This window comes from Loxodonta africana, chromosome 8 (assembly GCF_030014295.1).
Source record: "Loxodonta africana isolate mLoxAfr1 chromosome 8, mLoxAfr1.hap2, whole genome shotgun sequence".
Lineage (NCBI taxonomy): Eukaryota > Metazoa > Chordata > Mammalia > Proboscidea > Elephantidae > Loxodonta > Loxodonta africana.
In genome coordinates this window covers 72,033,243-72,051,134 of record NC_087349.1, presented here as the reverse complement: position 1 = coordinate 72,051,134, position 17,892 = coordinate 72,033,243, and the positions used below count along the sequence as shown (strand labels likewise).

At 36.0% G+C, this 17,892-nt stretch overlaps 1 non-coding gene across 1 annotated transcript; it reads left to right on the top strand.

The window, feature by feature from the left end:
• Positions 1-15,447: 15,447 nt before the first annotated feature.
• Positions 15,448-15,519, top strand: TRNAA-AGC (transfer RNA alanine (anticodon AGC)). Its single transcript has one exon. It is a non-coding gene; the product is annotated as a tRNA-Ala (tRNA).
• Positions 15,520-17,892: the final 2,373 nt, after the last annotated feature.

The following is a 17,892-nucleotide window of genomic DNA, read 5'->3' as shown; positions in this document are numbered from 1 at the left end:
GAATTTATATGCCTTCAGAGCTCCTCTACAGCTGGCAGACTTTGAAAATTATTGGTAATTATCATTAATGGGCAGGAACATTTTCGGTGGAAATTAAAAATCCTTTGGTGTCATGGCATAATAACTAGCTCACAGGGTCGTCTCTTTCAGCATTCACATTTTCTCTTTAGAGATAAGCTTTGACACGTGGCCTTATTTATGCAGAGAGAACCAAAGGGTTTTCTCTCCTTTATTTGGGCTTCAAACGTGCTTATGCCATCAAGAATGAGCCAAGTAAACTCTGCTTGACATCATAGACGAACCTTTGATACTGCTTTACCTGTGAATTGGTATTGATGGCTCCTGAATTGTGAAACACTGCTACAAGTAACAGACCAGCTAATTTAATACTCAAGTCACCCTTTCCCTTTTCTTTGATTTGCATCCATCTTATTAGAAAGTGACACTGTGTTATTGATCCCATTCAACCCTTAAAAGAGAAGATAAGAAAAACGAAAATGTGACAGAGATAAGAGGTTCTCAAGGTGATCCATGGATAGAGTCTAAAGGGAAGGATTGTTTCCAAGGAAAACTGGGGTCTCAGTAAATTGTGTTAAGGGGCAGCATTGAGAAAAGTGTCTAGAAAAAGCATTTTAAGGTTACCATTACGTACTTGAGAATCTGTTCTGCAACTCTTTCCTTGGTAGTAATTCAGTTGTCTTGATGTATCTCTCAGCTTTTATGTTTCTCTCTGCAAAGCACATTACACTGATGTTACAGCTGATAACCATATACAACCTTGTACCAATTTCAATGCCTATTTGCTACTCATTACTGAGTAACTAAAATGTCAAAATATACTTTCAAACCAAAAAAAAAAAAAAGCAAATCGGTTGCTGTAAGTTGATTCCGGCTCATAGTGACCCTATAGGACAGAGTAGAACTGCCTCATAGGGCTTCCAAGTAGCAGCTGGTAGATTCCAACTACCGACATTTTGGTTAGCAGCTGTCATGGATTGAATTGTGTATGTATGTATGTATGTATCAGTTTGGCTAGGCCATGATTCCCAGTATTGTGTGATTGTCCGCCATTTTGTCATCTGATATGATTTTCATGTTGTAAATGTAACGTCTCTGATATTAATAAAGTGGGATTAGGCAGCAGGTGTGTTAGTGAGGCAGGACTCAATATACAAGGTTGGATTTTGTCTCGAGGCAATCTCTTTTGAGATATAAAAAAGAGAAGCCAGCAGAGAGACAGGGGGTCTTCACACCACCAAGAAAGCAGCACCGGGAGCAGAGCGTGTCTTCTGGTCTTGAGGTTCCTGCCCGGAGAATCTCCTAGCCCAGGGGAATATTGATGAGAAGGGCCTTCCTCCAGAGCTAACAGAGAAAGCCTTCCCCTGGATCTGAAGCCCTGAATTTGGACTTTTAGCCTACTAGACTGTGAGAGAATAAACTCCTGTTTGGTAAAGCCATCCACTTGTGGTATTTCTGTTATAGCAGCGCTAGATAACCAAGATAGCAGCCGAGCTTGTAACTATTGTGCCACCAGGGACCTGAGACAAATGTGATTTCTAATCCCTAGATCTTTCCCTTTCAGTAACATTAACACCAATAATAGCTAAGTGTGATCTTTTTAATATGCAAAACAGCCTTATAAGCTATCATTTATTATTATTCTCTATATAAAGATAAGGAAATTGATGCTTTCAGAGGTTAAGTGATCCAAGAAGTAAAGTAGGTAAAAGACAAACATCTGCACAAACCCAAGTTTATGTAATAGTGAGCCTACCCAAACACTGTTTTTCTGTCTGTCGTAGACTGTATTTGGTTAGAAGCAGGGACAACATACATATGATTTGACAGGCTTCAGAACCCCTATGTATTATTCTAACAGCTAGATTCTTGCCCTTCTTGAAATATTTTCTATCAGAATAAATTTATTGAATTGTTCATAAAAGACTAGAAGTGGTAGGAACTGAGGGCAATAAAAGATGAATACGAAAATTTTACGCTAGGGATGAGGCTAGAGAACTCTAATAGCATACAGAGGAGTGGATAAAATGCAGGTTAAGGTGAGGTGTTTACCTTTTAGTCCTGATGGAATTGAGCTTGGGGAATTCCATCTTCTCCTCTTTCAATTATGTTCTTCCTGAATTTTGGGAGTCTTTTTTTTTTTTTTTTTGGTCTTCCTTTGTCAAAATCAGACCTGTTTAGCTTTCCTCACTGTTTAGGCCACCTAAAATATTTCTATTTCTTGGCTTAAAGAACACTTCCATTTCTACTCTTTACTTCACCAGAAGAAGGTTAGTTGGCAGTAGAGCAGCAGGGGAGGAGGAAGAGCTGTGGTTTATAACCTGTTCAATTCAGGCAGTAAGTGATTTTAGCTTTATTTGAGGACTTATATTGAGCTTTAAATACTTCGTAAGACATAGCTACAAGTTAACTGTGCTACCAGAATTTCAGATAGCCATTGGGTTTATTCTTTTACCTCATGTGAGCCCAGCAACTATGGGGTTATCTCGAGGTGAAATAAGTAGCAAAATGAACACCCCTGCTGTGAATGTTTTGGGGGAAAGAAAAACTGTTGAATACGAGTATCAGCTTTATTCTCTACTTTGATTCTTAACATTATAAGTCAACATCACACTAATGAAGGTTGACCATAGTTATTCCCAAACAAAAAGAAACCAACTCTTACCAGGTCTTGGACTGTGATATCACATTACTCAGCTTTATGACGTTGGCTCCTAAAAGCAGGTGAAGTCTTAAGAGTGAAACAGATCAGCAGCCTATAGTGTCTCTGCCACTCTGCTCTTACGTTCAGCTGATTGCCGTGTGGGTGGTGGGATGTGGTGAGGCACTCTCTGTGGACTTCATCCGTTTTTGGTACATTTCCTACCTAACCTTTGAATAGGCTCCTATTTAAGTACAGAAAATAGAACCAATTTTCTTTCTTTCTGTGACACATTCTGCTTATTTTTGAAATTAATTTTATCAGAATTTATTATTTTAAATTAAAAACACCAAAATAGAAACTAAAATTAAGATCATCAATTATCTTACAAGACAGAAAAATGTCACCATTAGTATTTTCTAATATCATTCCACTTGTGTTTTCGTCCAACAAAATTGAGCTTCTTATGTATTTAATCTTATATATCATGATTTTACCTAATAATATATGTTAAGGAATTCTCATTTCATTTCGCTGATGGATTTTTAAACATTAAAATCAGCCTTGCATTGTCAAGGTAATCTTCAGTTGATCATTATATGTTCCTCTTTTGATATATTGCCGGATTGAGTTTGTGAATACATACATATTTTTTAAAATTTTTGCATCTATGTTCATGAGAGCGATTAGCCTGTAATATTACCCTTTTGGAATGGCTTTGCCAGGCACTGGTATTCAATTTATTCTGACTATGAAATGAACTGGGAATTATTCCTTCTTTGTTTATGTTCTTGAATATTTTTTTTTTGGTCATATTATCATAATGTTTTTCCCCCAATATTTGGATGAATTGAAGCCATTGGGGCCAGATATTTTCTTTGTGGGAATGTTTTCATTATGGCTTGAGTAGATACAGGTATATTTACATTTCCATATCTTCTGTCAGTTTTAAAAAATTGCATTCATCTAGATGTGTTTATTTCATTTAATTTTCAAATTTATTTGGCATAAGACTTATCATAATATCCTCTTATTTCATTTTAATGTCTGCAGAACATGTAAGGAGATCTTCTTTAATTTCTAGTATTGCTAATTTTCTCTTTTTTAATTCATTGGTCTTGGCTGGAGTTTATAAATTTTATGTCTTTTTTTTTTGTGGTACATTTATTTTCTTCTTCATTAATTTTGGCTCTTAATTCTTACTAATTCCTTCTTTCTACCTTCTTTTGGTTTACTCTATCATTCTTTTGTAGCTTCTTCAGATGGCAACTTAGATCATTTTTTAAACCTTTTCCTTAACTGTTTATAACTAAAGCATTTAAAACTATAAATTTCGCTCTAATAATCTTTTGATCTTACAAATTTTGATATGCCACATTTTTATTCTCATTTACCACAAAATATTTTGAATTTCCATCATGATTCCTTCTTTCTCCATGGGTTCTTTAGAAGTGCATTGTTAATTTCCAAGCATTCAAGGAATTTCTATTTATCTTTTTTTATTGCTATACAGCTCAATGCCACTGTGGTTGGAGAATATCCTTAGAGATTTCTTGAAACTCGCTTTGACCAAACTTGGCCAATGTTTTACATGCACTCAAAGAATATATATTTATTATGCAGCAGTGAATGCAATGGCATTTGTATGTCAGTTATGTTAATTTTATTAATCATGTTGCTCAAATGGGCTAAATCGTATTTTCTCTACTTGTTCTCTCAGTTACTCAAACAGCTATCCTAAAGTCATTTATTAAGATTATACATTTGTATTTCTTCTAGTCCTGTTCATTTTTACTTTATATATTTGAGGCCCTATATTATTAGATGCATACAAATTTAGAAATGTTTTATATTTCTGGAGGACTGATACTTTAATTAAGATTCAATGTCCTTCTTTAATGTTTCTTGCTTTGAAATAGACTTTGTCCAATATTAAAATACCTGCACTGGTTTTCTTTTGGTTAGTTTTTGTATGCTATTGCTTGCTCCATCTTCTGGCTATTAACCAATTTAATTATATTTAAGATGTTACTCTTATAAACAGCTTAGAGTTGAGTTTTGGTTCTATATCCAGTCTGAGCACCTTTGACTTTTATCTGGGGTTTTTATTTAATTTAAAGTTGATGCAAATTCACATATGTTGGTTTAAATATACCATTTTACTATTTGTTTTCTCTTTTTTCTCTCCTCTATATTCCTTCTTTTCTTTAATTATTTTTTATTATTAACTATTTCTTCTCTAATAGCTTGTTAGTTATACACTCTGTGATTCTATATTCCTTCTTTTCTTTATTTTTTATTATTAATTATTTCTTCTCTAATAGCTTGTTAGTTATACACTGTGACTAATTTTTGTAGTGACTTATACTTACCGTATCCATTAAATTCAACTCTAAATTTGTAATTCTATCATATCCCAGAACATGCAAGAGCCTGAAAACACTTTGCCTCTATTTACTCCACCTTTCATCATTAACACTCTTAGTAATGCCTATTATAATCCTGTATAATTGTAAACCTCATTTGTGTATAATTCAATATTCATTTGGATTTATCATTTCAGTCTTTATTCCTTCCTGAATGCTTTCTTAGACATTTTTCTCTTTTCTCCTGGTCATTCCATTGTATATTAAAGATACGTGCTTTTTAGATCTTTGTGTCATTCTAGGTAGTTTAATTTGAATTATCATCTATCTCATTAGTTCCTTTTGCTGCTAAACCTATTTATTAAGTCCTTAATTCAGTTATTGTATTTTTGTGTCCTAGAGTTTGCATTTGACTATTTTGAAAGTAAATGCCTATTCTCTGCTGAAAGTCCCCATTGTGTTTTTTCCCATTGTTTGGAAAAGATTAATCACTGTTACTTTAAAGTACAAGTCTGATAACTTAGATGTCTGGAAGTTCTATATCTTAGTGTGCTAAGCAACTCTTTATAATTGGTAAAATTCTCCGGATAGGATTTCTTTTTGTGTCTGGTATTTAGTTAAGGGAAGCTTGTCTTAACCTAATTTGGAATTGAGCTATTAGAAACTGAATTTCAGTCTTTTTTAAAGCTGATCTTTTGGTTTTATTTCTTATGAAATAAAAAATGTCTTAATATGGAAGCATAAAAGGCCTCATATCATTGCTTTTATTTGTAATGTTTGTCTTATATATAGATGATTTTAATAAGAGATGACATTTGAAATCATTATTTCTAAAATTATTTTATTGATATTTCTATTTTAATTATATTAACCTGTATTTTCTGTTAGTTTTTGCTTAAACTGTTGAAAAAAACATGTATGTTTATACTTTTTTAAGCTAATCTTCTGAGTAGGTGGAATGCTGCATGAGGGCAGTAACAGCATCACTTTGAACACCACGGTATGTCTTGTACCTAGTATAGTACTTGGAAGACGGTTGCTACTCTCTACTCTCTATCCATTTATTGAAAGCATAAATGCATTCATAAATGATTCGAGGATAAAATGGCTTTCTCTCCGTATTAATTTTTTACATCTAGGAACACAATCTTGTCCATCTATTCGGGTATAAACATCTCTTTTATAAGTCAGTGTAAATTAACAATCTCTGCTTTGTAGATTCTGGTTCCGTAGGTCCAGGATTGGACCTGAGATTCTGCATTTCTTATAAGCTCCCGGGCATTGCTGATGCTGCTGAGTCCCGGCTCACACTTTGAGTGGAAAAGGTCTAGATTCTTAAATAGGACTTCTGGAAAAATGTGTGTTTTAACAGAATTAAAGTATGGTTCCCACTGGGAGAGATTTCTCCTCACTCATAAATTAGCAGGGATAAATTTTACTAATTAGGCAACTGGACTATTATTGTTTATTTTCATTCATTCATTCAAAAAGTATTTCTGGAGCACCAATCAATATGTGATATGCACTGTACTAAATGCTGGGCATAAAAAAATAACAAGACAGTGCCTACTGAGGTACTGATACCTAACAGAGAAGAAAGACATAAACAAATAATTGCAGCACACTGAGAGCTATGATAGACAACTCTTTGAGGGAAAAATGGTGTAGAAGACAAGAGAGCACAATATAAAACCTTTTGTTGTCTAGTCGATTCCAGTTCATGGGAACTATAAAGGACAGAGTAGAATGTCCCATAGGGTTCCTAGCCTGTAATCTTTACAGAAGTAGACTGCCACATCTTTCTCCCATGGAGAAGCTGGTGAGTTGAAACCGCTGACCTTTTGGTTAGCAGCTGAGGGCTTAACCATTGCACCACCAGGACTCCTTGCACTATAAAAAGAGGGAGGAAAATATGAGATAAGCGAGGAGACAGAAGTATGGGTCAGATCATGGTGGAAGTTTTGACATATGGTTAAATTGTGTCCTATATTGTGTGCTAATGGGGAGGCATCAATGAGTTCTAAGCAAAAGGTGATGGAAACAGACTTGCATAACTGAAAAGATCTCTCTGATCTACTCAGTGTGGAAGCAGATTTGAGATGGGCAAAAAGGGTTGAGTGGCTTACAATTTTAGAATCCCAGGTGTAAATATAAGTTGCTCAGGTGCCTATTAGCAGATTAATAAGATACTGTAATCAAATGGATAGCCATTAGCATTTAGACATTTAAGGGAATCAGTGACATATGAGTAATAACCGGAAGAAATGGAAATTTATATGTATAAATACATTTTTTTTTTAATTTGAGTGAGTTTGAAACCCAAAATGCGTCATACATTTTTTTTTTTCTTTTGGAAATACCTCCAATAAGGCAGCTCAACTTCTAAAATAGATATACTTACATTTGGTAATTTTCCCATTTTTTTCATTTGTCCTCTGAGGCATATACCATATTTATAGTGAGTTCTCAGAATCCTAAAATATTATCCAGTCAATCTTACATGTGCTCATTTTCTTCCCAAGAAAAGCAAAAATTACCATGTATTCTAGGAGCTAAAGACCAATCACAGCTAAAGAAATTCCCACACCAGTAGCCCCTGCTTTATAATTCCATATGTCATGAAAAATGCAAGAAATCAAAGAATATAAGACTGGAATTTTTATGGTACAAAATTCTGAAAACTGCTTGTCTACAGATAAAAAAATCAGCCTTTGGCAAAATGAATAAAGAGCCCTCTAAGATATTGAGGCTTTCCTGTGAGAGCTGTGAATCTGGAATCTTGGGGCAGTGTTTGTCACAGGAGAAACAACAAAGCTTCAAGATGGTAGCAATTATGAAAATATAACACACCCTCTGAGAGACATTATGACACTGAAGAAAATGCCATTGAAATAATGAGTCAACCATTAACACCATCGGAGCGAAAGGAGACCTATATGGGGAAAATAATTTTAATTTCATCACTTCTTTCAGTCATCTTCACAAGCATACTAGCAAGTGACAAACAAGTCTAAAATAAAATACACATGATAAGCATGCATCCTGCTGATGCCAACCTCTGGAAAAAGAAAATAAACCAGGAGGAAAATAACGTTCAGGTTTGCTAAGTTAAATCTTCATTTTCAACCATCATGGCTTTCTCTATCTTGAAATAGTTGCACTTTAGGTGTAATTGTCTAATGTCTTTGAGCAGCTGCTTGAGTCTTGGATCAGTTTTTAGGCACAAATTTCCTTCATCTATGAGTTCACTTTTCTCACTGATGAGCCCTGCAGTCGATGCATTTTTTGATCGTAGACTCACCGCCGGCTGGTCCTTTGTTCAATGCTGGCACGGTGGCCTCACCACCTAGGACTTAACTTTTCATTGTTGTCAAGCTAATGGTTATATAACTTTGACCTTCATAGTCAGGAACTCTATTTACTAGCCTCTTGATAACTCATACAAGATGTCAGTTTTTTTCTTTTTTTTAAATACCGAGCCTTTTCCTTTGAGTTTTTGTATAAACAGCTATCTTCTGCTATATCTCCTGCAGCTCACCAAGTATTTATTAAGGAGCAATGCCAGTTATATATTAACGGTACTTTGAAAAATACTTTCACATCTTTTTTATTGGGAGTCTACTACTGTGCTCCACACAGTGGAAACTACAAAATGAATATGACAAACGCCTATCAGGTTGCTTAAAAATCTTATTAGAGAAATGTATTTGCATATACAAAATATTTAGTGAACAATATAGGATGTGATTTAACGTATGTGGGACAGATCATGTGAAAAATCCTCTTGAATCTGCCTAACCTGAGAACAGTTTATAAGTGAGCACAATTAAGCTGGTTATTGAAGGAGAGTCCGGATTTACCTATTATAAAGTACGGTAAGGTATATTAAGCTAGAATTTGCGTATAGTAAGGTCTTCAAGGCCAACCACAAGGTGTTTCCAAGCTCCCTTTCCTTTTCTACATTCTGTATTTCTTCTTTTTATTCCTGTTGTTGCTTCCTATTTCTGGAATTCCCCAATCTCACATTTGTACCTGTCATCTTCAAGACCCATGATTTCCATTTCTACCTATCCAACTCAAACCCCATTATTTTCACCAAGCTTTGGGTTCCCAGTGAGATTTTAGCATCTTTCCCTAGGGTCTCAGTGCACCTCTTTTCTCCCATTCTCCCACAACGCCCACCTTAGTGTTAAATGTTAATATAGGTTACAAGCCAAGCAGTTAAAAAAAAAAAAAAAACTAGTGCATTTAATGCATTTTTTATTGTGCTTTAAGTGAAAGTTTACTAATCAAGACAGTCTCTCATATATAGCCTTATATACGCCTTTCTGTATACTCCTAGTTGCTGTCCCCCTAATGAGACAGCACATTCCTTCTCTCTACCCTGTGTTTCCACTTCCGTTCAGCCAGCTTCTGTCCCCCTCAGCCTTCACATCTCCCCTCCAGACAGGAGCCACCCACAAAGCCTCATGTGTCTACTTGATCCAAGAAGCCCACTCCTCACCAGTATCATTTTCCATCTTACAGTCCAGTCTAATCCCTGTCTGAAGAGTTGGCTTTGGGAATGGTTCCTGTATTGGGTGAACAGAAGGTCTGGGGACCGTGACCTCTGGGTTCCCTCTAGTCTCAGTCAGACCATTAAGTCTGGTCTTTTTACTAGAATTTGGGGTCTACATCCCATTGCTCTCCTGCTTCTTCAGGGACTCTCTGTTGTGCTCCCTGTCATGGCAGTCATCAGTTGTAGATGGGCACCATCCAGTTCTTCTGGTCTCAGGCTGCCGTAGTCTTTGATTTACATGTCCCATTCTGACTCTTGGTCTTATACTTACATTGTAATGCATATTTTTAAAGGCACATTGCTAAGATATATGCCTTCTTACCTCACTATTCAAAATAATGCTTACAGAATACTATATGGAGTTTATTCCATGGCATTTTTAACAATTGGGTCACATAGAACTAACCTCAAAATTTATTGTGAATAATCAACAAATTAATTACTTTTTGTCATTTTTAAAAAAGGAGATAACAAGTGTTCACCCTTTTTTCCTACTTTATAAACTACTTGAATTTACCAATAATGATAATGTATGTGAAGTAAAATTCCATCCCACTTCCAACTTCAGGTATTTTATACTTAGAAATTCATGGATAAATGAGAAGATACATAATTATGACTGACTCCTTGGATTGGCAGTGAGATGTGGATGCTTAAAATTCTGGGTACTTATATTTACTAAATTAAAATAAATTGTTCAGTTAACCAGATATTGATACAAACAAGTGATATGTATAACTAATTGGAAAGATTACCATATTAGTTGGCACACTTGTTTTAATGAAAATTGTTGATCTAAAAGTCATGCCTAGAGGCAAGGCCTTGAAAGAAGTACAGCCAGAAGGCTCATTAGAAGTGAGGATAGTGAGACTTCATCTCGCTTACTTTGGACATATTATCAGGAGGGACCAGTCTCTGGTGAAGGATATAATGCTTGGTACAGTAGAGGGTCAGTGAAAGAGAGGAAGACCCTCAACAAGATGGACTGACACAGTAGCTGCAATAATGGACTTAAACATAGCAATGATTGTGGGCTTGGCACAGAAGCAGGCGGTGTTTCATACTGCCGTGCGTGGGGTTGCTATGAGTCAGAACAGACTCGAGGGCGCCTAACAACAACAACAACAGAGACAAGGTAGATATATTAAAAAGATAATCATGAAAACTAATTTCAGTCAGGGGACACAATCTAAGTAAATCCAAATGCAGGTCTTTGTCCCTCTGGTGTGTCCAATTTAGCCGGAAACCATCTGTGAACTGTGAGCCCCTATAACCTCTGTACTCTAGGAAATAATGAACATTTAGGATGGAAGGCCCAGAATGATTTTAGCATTGGCACTGGTTCCTAAAAAAAGAATTTAATTTGTTATGAGTGCAATTTTGGTTTAAATAATTCTCATTTCTTTCTACCAAGATAATACAAAATTGATGCAGTTGGAATTTGTAGTGTTTGCTGTCTGTCCATTCTTATTTCTTGATAGAAAAAAAATTATGTTATGAATATTTATCTTGAGATGTAACCTATAAGTTATAAATTCTTGTCTAAGCAATGGAACAATATAGCCTTCTGGAAGGAAAAGGCTGAAGGATGTGATAACTGAATGTGTGGCACCTCAAGAGCCTGGGTTGGTGAAGGATGCTGGTTAAGGAACCTGAAAAAGCTTGCGGGTGAAGTATAGATCTCTTTCTCCTAGTGAACCCCTGGACAGAATTTTTGAAGAAATAGGTTCAGGCACAGGATTTTCAGTATCTGCCTTTGTCTTTATGGGACTGACTTGGCCAAGCAATTATGAAAAGGAATAGCTGTGGTAAGTAAATTCACCACGTGGCGTAGTGTAAATCAAGAAATTCTAAACCTTGTCAGAATGTGTGAGATGAGTTAGCAGAGTATTTAAAGAGGCTTGTGGGGAGACTTGTCATGCTGAAGCGGTTATGAGGTTATTTGACTTTTTATCTCAACAAGGACAAAAGATGTATGGAAGTGGTCAGGTCTTTTATCTGTTTATTATTTGTATACTCCATTTTACTTTTTTTAAACCAGTTCCCAGATTGCTTTATTATATTATTGTACAGTCTAGGAATATGTCAGAAAAGCAAAAAGTCCAATGATGGAACTGAAAGTCTTATTAGGAATAAGCAAAGAAATGGAGACTATTTTGTTTGGAGGAAAGGTGATGGTCAGTTTTTAAACATTTGAATGGCTGTCAGGGAGAAGTTAAGTTAGAATTCTTAGGAAGATTTTGTAAGAACATGGGTAAGAAATCTCTAATAAGTGAAGCTGTCCAATATCAGAATGGCAGCTTTGTTAAACAATGAGGTCTATCACCAGAAGTGTTCTAGTCAAAGTTAAAAAAAAAAAAAAAAAAATCTTTCCATGATACTATAAGATAGAGAAAGATTGTATTCCAGGACCTCCACAGATCCTTCTAACTCTCAGATTCTAAGATAATGGTAATTTTTGCACGTGATTCAGTAAATTATTTATGGGGCCCAAGATTACCTTGATAATTTACTAAGTTACATCCATTGAGTCAGTTCTGACTCACAGAGGCCCTATAAGACACAGCAGAACTGCCACATAGTGTATCCTAGACTGTAACCCTTACGGGAGTAGTTCACCATGTCTTTTCTCCTGCAAAGCTTCTGGTGGGTTTGAACTACCGAGCTTTCAGTTAGCAGCTGAGCTCTTAACTATTGCGCCACCAAAAAAATAAATAAATAAAAACAAGACAAAAAAACTGCTGTCAAGCCCATTCCAACTCATAGCTCCTTTAATTTACTAACTACTGAAGCCAAACCCATTGCCGTTGATTCTGACTCATAGCAACCCTATAAAAAAACCCTATAGCTTGGGAAATGTAGTTTCACTGTGAGCCATTCATCTGAATTAAAGTCTCCGAAGATAGGGTGGGAGAGAGCTGGGCTGGGATGTTAAGACACTGGGATTCTAATCCTGGCTTAGGTAATGATTGCATAAAAAAAAAAAAAAAAAAAAGCTGCAACAAATCATTTAGCTTCTGATGGTCTCAAGGTCTTGGCTGTAAAATGTTGAACTATTCGTCACTAAGATTTTACACTTTACAATTTCCAAGAAAGCACAACTGTTAGTTCTCACGTTCCTCATCTATCCATCTGCCTTAGTTGATTCTTTCCCATTTTTTTAGAACCAACTACTCAGTGAAGCCATGTGTAGTAATGCCCTGAATTAATTTCAATTGCTATATATTATGTTTGAAAATGCATCTTTAACTGCGATCTTTAATCAAGCAAAAGAAATATTACATCTACATGTTTCTTCAGAAAAGACTAATGATATGTCTTAAATATAAATTGGTCTCATAAACTGGTATTAATATACCTTTTAAATTATGGCTATTTGATACTTATTAAAATTGTCAGCCATTGAAATTTAATGTACAAAGAGCAACTTATACTCACACATAGAAAATATGTATGTACAAAAAAATGAGAAAATGGATGCTCGCTATTGACTCTCTAATTTTGAATAAGGTCTTAATGCTTCAGGCTAAAAACAATTTTTGATAGTTAAATGATGAAATGTAAGGTCCCATAGTTAATAAAGAACAATTATTAGATTTGTATGCATCTTCAAAACTTCTTTATTGGGTGACATATTTTTAAAGATAAAACTGATTATCTGATTTTATTAATAGAGGATGTCTTTTCATCATAGTTAGGAATATCCAACATTGATAAAGTCCAGTTATGGTTTCTCCTTTTATAATTTAGGATTTTCTTACATATGCCACACTTTCCAAACTAAAGTTATTATAAGAAAATAATAATAAAATAATCCAATTCTTAAAAAATTTGTACTTTTATAGATTATATTTTATTATCAAAATCTCAGATATTCTTTATGCAATTCTACACCCCAGAATTCAGGCTATTAATTTTTGGAGATTCTGCTCTTAGCAGAAGCTATCGCTCCACATCCAATTCCTACACGGAATAACTTGAACTGTGCTTCTACATCTTCTCAATGTTTTCCTCAGTGATATTTTTAAGTACATAGGAGACAACCTTTGTTTATGTTGTTAGGTGCCTTCAAGACAATTCTGACTCATAGCTACCCCATGTACAACAGAACGGAACACTTCTGTGCCATCCTCACAATCATTGTTATGCTTGAGCCCATTGTTGCAGCCACTGTGTCAATCCATCTCGTTGAAGGTCTTCCTCTTTTTTGCTGACCTTCTACTTTACCAAGCATGATGTCCTTCTCCAGGGACTGGTCCCTCCTCATAACATGTTCAAAGTATGTCAGCAGCGCATACTTTGCCTCTAATCCTTGCCTCTAATGAGCTTCCTTGCTTCGAATGAGCATTCTGGCCGTACTTCTTCTAAGACATATTTGTTCATTCTTTTGGCGGTCCATGGTATATTCAATATTCTGCACCAGCACCATAATTCAAAGGCATCAGTTCTTCAGTCTTCCTTATTCATTTTCCAGATTTTGAATGCATATGAAGTGATAGAAAAAACACCATGGCTAGGATCAGGTGCACTTTAATTCTTAAAGTGACATCTTCGCTCAGCAGAAGACAATCTAGTTATTATACGTTAGTATCTATTTAGGTACAATAGTTAGCAAATAAACTACTCATTCCAGTGAATAGGTGAAAAATAATCAATTTTATTGTGCTTTTATATTAACTTAATCTGAGAAGCAAACAAAGTAATGCATTCAGAATTTTTGATATTTACAGTACCTGACTGTGTTGGGTTTTCCAGGCAAAATATTAGTATGAACTGAACTTCAGCCCATCCTGCTACTGTGCTTGTTTTAGATGAGGTGACCCTGCCCATTGTATGTACAGAACTGTCAGTAGGCTGCCCTACTCAAAACCGCAACTAAAGTACTTAGAGGGGATGCCATTGTACGGCTCTGGAATTGGAGACTTTGGATCAGTCTTTCTTTAAGAAATGATTGTGCACAGTTGCTCTGGGAGCAAAGCGCTGAAGTCAGACAACTTGGGTTCAAAAATCTCTCTTTGCCATTAAATGATGGTATAACTTAGGGTACTGTCTCTTTGTCCAAAATTAATAGGGCCTCTTAAATTCTCAGATTTTTGAATCGGTAAAGTGAAAATACTTAGTTAAAACCGTTCTGAAAGGGCTGTTATAAGATTCAAATAGTGAAGTGCATGCAAAACGCTTAGCATCACAGTGTCTTCTACAGAGTAAGTATGCAATAAATACCATACTTGTGCGTATAGTAAATGAGTTGGGAAAACTCTGCTGAAAAATTAGGTATTTCTAAATTCACTTATTGGGAAAATGAAGCATTTACAGTTAACTGTTTAATTTATAGTATACTGATTATTTTTATTAGCATCTTTTAATTCTGAGCTTATGTTTAACTTTGCAAAATTCACTTGACCTTTACCCATCATAAAAATATCAATCTAAGTACTAACAGACATTTCCAAGTCACTGAGGTTGCAAAAAGGAGCCTTGGCAGTATGGTGGTTAAAGCACTGAGCTGTTAACTGAAAGGTCGGCAGTTCGAACCCACCAGCCACTCCTTGGGAGAATTATGTGGCAGGCTGCTTCCATAAAGATTACAATCTAAGAAACCCTATAGGGCAGTTCTACTCTGTCCTGTAGGATTGCTATGAGTCAGAACTGACTCCTTGGCAGTGGGTAATGTTGCAAATTATTACCGTAAAAAACCATGCAGTCACTTTCCTTGGATATGTGGGGCTTGGAAGGATTAATCTGGTTTTGCCTAAGTAAAAGGAGCCCTGCTGGCACAGTGGTTAAAGCACTAGGCTGCTAAACAAAAGGTTGGTGGTTCAAATCCACCAGCTGCTCTGAGGGAGAAAGATGTGACAGTAACTGGAGGTATAGCTCAGTGGTAGAGCCTGTGCTTAGCATGCACGAGGTCTAGGGTTCGATGCCCAGTACTTCCACTTTAGGAAATCCTGGTGGCTTAGCGGTTAAGTGCTATGGCTGCCAACCAAAGGGTTGGCAGTTCAAATCCGCTAGGCGCTCCTTGAAAACTCTATGGAGCAGTTCTACTCTGTCTTATAGGGTCGCTATGAGTTGGAATCGACTTGATGGCCCTGGGTTTGGGCCTAAGTAAGCACGGCTATTTACAATCAGATTTTTTATTCTTAAATGAAATATACTGGTAGCAAAAAAAAAAAAAAAGTATTTAAGAAGTATAGTTACAGATATTCATATACATACAAATTACTGTTTGGGGAAATTTAATGTTTTAGGTACTGGCTTACATTTCTAATCCTTTATAATTAAAGCATTTATGAACATGGAGAGCATGAAAATATACAGTAATGTTTATTGCCATTGATTAAGGTAACCATGAAGAAAGGCTTTGAATTCTCCTGTAAAGACGTTATCTGAGTATAATAGCAGTCTTTTTAAGAAGATAAAAAAGTGAATTTATTATTATCCTTGATAACAGCTTTTAATGAAGCCAGTCCCACTCCAGTGCAAGAAAAGATGCAATTGGCTTTTTTTTTTTTTCTTCTGAGCCTTTTTAACCATTATATAACTTTAGGAGAAAATTTTAATTTGGTCCCAATTTACATGAGCAATTTATTGTATACAAGAGAGTACTAAAATTTAATATATATCTGTAAATTGATAAAAGTAAGAGATATGCAGATGTTTGTTAATCAGAATATTAGTAACAAATGTCCTAAAGAATCAAGGAACAAAATGTCTTTCTAGATGTGTAATGAAAATAGCAAAGAAGTCAAAAGGTTGTTATTTCCACTTAATTTTTTACTTTCCACAATGTAAAGATAATACCTATAATTTTACATTGTGGTCTAAAACTATATTGCAGTTGCTGAGGTGTGTAATTAAAAATGCCTCATTATTATCAGAAGAATATATGATTTCTAATAAGAATTAAGGAGCCCTGGTGGTGCAAATTGTTAAGTGCTCGGCTGCTAACCAGTAGGTTGGCGATACAAACCAACCCAGTGGCTCTGCGGGAGAAAGACTTGGCCATCTGCTTCCTTAAAGATTATATCCAAGAGAACCCTATGTGACAGTTCTACTCTGTCACACGGAGTCGCTGTGAGTTGGAATTTACTCTATGGCACCCAACATCAAGGAGAACTACCTACTTGATGTGCTAGGCATATGAACTAATCGTAATGGTGTCATCTCTGAGCTACTTTTTCCAGTTTTATTAAGACAAAGAAAAGTCTGTCAGATCTATGATTGGTCCTTCCCTTTTTGGCTGAAGGTCTCAAATAATTTGCCTCTAGATGTAAGGAACTTACGAACACTCCAAGGCGTTGGTTTTGGCAGTAAATTCCTAGAACCTTGGCAGCCATGTTGCCATATGCAGAAATGTTCTCTAAGTTTCAGAGGATTATACACGTGAATACATGGTGGCTAAAGTTTGTTGTAGTGCTTTGTTATCTTAATACATATCTGCTTTTCTTATATATCACAGCACCTGGCAGATTGTACCAAAAACAAAACCAAACCCGGTGCTGTCGAGTTGATACCGACTCATAGCGACCCTATACAACAGAGTAGAACTGCCCCATAGAGTTTCCAAGGAGCACCTGGTGGATTCGAACTGCTGACCCTTTGGTTAGCAGCCATAGCACTTAACCACTACGCCACCAGGGCACCGGCAGATTGTAAGTCCTCACTAAATATTTGTTGAATGAATAAATAAATGTGATTAAGAATGCTGACATCTTCAGCCTTTAGCAATTTGGTTCCTAAGGTATATTGGTCCACAGAACAATAGATGCCCTTGATTTGGCATTTTTAGAAGAAAAACAAAACAAAAACTCCACCACTAGCTCAGCATGTGATGTCACTTTTATGCCACTGAACATCCTCTTGGACCTATCTCCACCTTCAGCCACTCATGTGACGTCCAGTTTTGTAAAGGCTTTAGCCAGATTTATAAAAGTGCAAACTGATAGCAACTCACTGCAGGCTGAGCAACTACTTTCTTCTTTCCCTGAGCCTTCTCTGACACTGCAGTGTAGGACTTCTGCAGAAACTCACTCAGCACTCACTCTGGCACTACTTGGAACTGTGGAGGAATTAATACTCATGGGCCCGCCCTTGACCAATGAAGACCTGGGGTCAGTGGATAAATGCTTTGTTTTTTGACCCCTGGGCTGACATACAGTAACTTACCATTGAGAGTTACCAAGACTATCACTAATTGATATAATTGGATGAGTTGCAGATGAAAAGTGCAGCATTTTGTGCTCTGGCTGTGGTGTTAGAACAGTACAGGAGAATGGCAATTACAAGGGGAGGTAATAATATCACATCCT